At 57.4% G+C, this 2,713-nt stretch overlaps 1 pseudogene across 1 annotated transcript; it reads left to right on the forward strand.

Annotated features, from left to right (window-relative positions):
- Positions 1 to 543: 543 nt before the first annotated feature.
- LOC105537237 lies at positions 544 to 2,379 on the forward strand (annotated as a pseudogene). Its single transcript, XR_001005689.1, has 2 exons — positions 544 to 568; positions 1,936 to 2,379. The product of XR_001005689.1 is annotated as an immunoglobulin lambda-like polypeptide 1 (transcript).
- Positions 2,380 to 2,713: the final 334 nt, after the last annotated feature.

A 2,713-nucleotide genomic window follows, 5' to 3' on the forward strand; every position in this document is an offset into this window, starting at 1 on the left:
CAGGAGTTCCAGATGAGCTGGGCAACATTGTGGGACCCCATCTCTTCCATCTTCCCAAACAGAAACTCTAAACCCACTAACTACAGTCCCCCATTCTTCCTTCCCCCTCGCCCTGATAACCTCTTCTACTTTTTGTCTGTGTGAATTTGCCAATTCTAGGTACCTCATAAAAGTGGATTCAAATGACATTTGTCCTTTTGTGTCTGGCTTATTTCACTAAGTATAATGTCTTCAAGTTTCATCCATGTTGTAGAAGCTTTTTGAAATTAATTTACAAATAATTAACAATCAAAACCTATTAAGACCTATTCAAAGTAGTACAGCTGGGCGCGGAGGCTCAGCCTGTAATCCCAGCACAGTGGGAGGCCAAGGCGGGGGGACCACAAGGCCAGGAGATCGAGACCATCCTGGCTAACACAGTGAAACCCCGCCTCTATTAAATATGCAAGGCCGGGCACGGTGGCTCAAGCCTGTAATCCCAGCACTTTGAGAGGCTGAGACGGGCGGATCACGAGGTCAGGAGATCGAGACCATCCTGGCTAACACGGGACCCAGCTCACTGTTTTAGGTACGTGGCTCTCACAACCTTTCCCAGCCTGTCCCACCCTCTCCCGTCTGGAAAAATCTGTTTTCTTTTTCTGGGGCTTCTTCCCCTCTGCCCTCCAAGCCTTAAGCATGGAACCTTTCTCCATGGGGTCTGGGGGAAGCGGGCTGGTCTCAGGGTAACTGGCAGAAAGGGCTCCCACAGTGGGAGCAGCCGCCTTCAGGTTTCAGCAGCGGGACAGAGCCTGGTCCTGGGGCCTGTGTTGGAATTGGGCAGGGTCAGGGCTCCTCCCCTCTCCCAGGGCACAAGTCTGAGTGAAGGACAGAGGCCGGTTCTGATGAGGGACCCTGCAGTAGCCTTAGAGACAGTCACTGGGACCCCAGGGTCTAGGCTGAGGCCCATCCAGCCTAGGAGGGCTACCTGGGGGCCTGGGGACACAGGGGTTACCCCAAGGGGAGTCCCAGTGGAGGGCACAGAGAGGGTTCTGGGTCCAGGCTGCAGCTCTGTGGCCTATGCTGGGTCGTGAGGACATGGGGACACAGAGATGGGTGAGACTGGGTGAGGTCGAAGATCCCAGCTCTCCCAGGACAGTCACAAGAAGGGAGAGGGTCTCTTAGGGCAGAGATGTGTCTGTCCCTGGAGCCCCGTCACCGCTGGGGCCCGGTCTCTCTTCACGGGTCGACCTCCCGCCTTCATTTGAGGAAGGGCACCTTAGAAGGTGACTAGCGGGGAGGAAACAGGGGTACAGAGAACTCCATGGCCACCAGGTGAAGTCCAGGGGCATCAGAGGCTGCCGGGGTGGGCATGGGGGCTGCGGTGCCCCGAAGTCAGGGGGAGCAGCCCCAAGAACCCAGCCAATGTGAAGAGTCCTGTGGTCGGGCTGGTGGGGACAGGGGCGACGGCAGAGCCCCAGGGTTTGTCTGAGTGGAGCCCCTGCTTCACCAGGAGAGCTGAGTGGGCCAGGTTGGGACATAGCCTGGTGTTCCCGGGGACAGGAAGCTCCAGGCCATGCCAGGCTTGGGCCTCCCTACACCCTGCCAGGACGGTTTTGTGTGCTGTGGGGGAGACGCTTAGATTCCAAACTCAGACTCCAGAAACCGGGAAGGAGGGAGCACAGCCTGCCCTGGACATGGGGAAACCGAGGCTGCAGAGGAAATGACTGGGCCAGGACGCCTGGGAAAGGTGACTTGGGAAGGCCCCTAGGAAGGTGCAGGGCTGTCTGCTCTCCAGAGGGCTCCAGTGGAAAGGAGGGAATGAACAGGGAAGGAGAGGCCCTGGGTGGACCAGACGGCCACACCATGAACCCTCCCAGAGACTTTAGACAGAGAGAGGCACTCCACAACACCCCACTCTCCCTCTGCCGTCTCTCTGTCCTTCCTCTGTCCATGCAGGTCAGCCCAAGGCCACCCCCTCGGTCACTCTGTTCCCGCCATCCTTTGAGGAGCTCCAAGCCAACAAGGCCACGCTGGTGTGTCACAAGAGTGACTTCTATCCGGGAATCTTGACGGTGACCTGGAAGGCAGATGGTACCCCCATCACGCAGGGCATGGAGATGACCACGCCCTCCAAACAGCAAGAAGTACGCAGCCAGCAGCTACCTGAGCCTGACTCCCGAGCATTGGAGGTCCCGTAGAAGCTACAGCTGCCAGGTCACACATGGAGCACCATGGAGAAGACAGTGACCCCTGCAGAATGTTCGTAGGTTCCCAACCCTCACCCCATCCACAGGGGCCTGGAGCTGCAGGATCCCAGGGGAGGGGTCTCTCTGCATCCCAAGCCATCCAGCCCTTCTCCATGTACCCAGTAAACCCTCAATAAATATCCTCTTTGTCAACCAGAAATCCTGTTCCCTCTCTTCATATCTCTCATATGATTTGATGCTTCTCCTGGGCTCTCAGTGTGGCATTGGGGGAATCCTGGCACCAGTGGGAAAGTAACCTGGAGGGGAGGATCACAGTCTCCCGGGGTGACCCTTGCGAAATAGGCCAGGATAGGAGGAGTCGGCTCACTGAACACCGGTCCCTCCATTCTCTCCCACCTCCCCTTCCTCCTTACAGCTCAACCCCCAACTCGCTGCCTGTTTTCTGGAGGGAGCTATTTGTGGCTGATACACCCTCTGTCCTAGATACACCCTCTGTCCCTGTCCTGGTCTGGACCCTCTACCCACCC

This window comes from Mandrillus leucophaeus, unplaced genomic scaffold (genome assembly GCF_000951045.1).
Source record: "Mandrillus leucophaeus isolate KB7577 unplaced genomic scaffold, Mleu.le_1.0 Scaffold1021, whole genome shotgun sequence".
In the NCBI taxonomy this organism is placed as follows: domain Eukaryota; kingdom Metazoa; phylum Chordata; class Mammalia; order Primates; family Cercopithecidae; genus Mandrillus; species Mandrillus leucophaeus.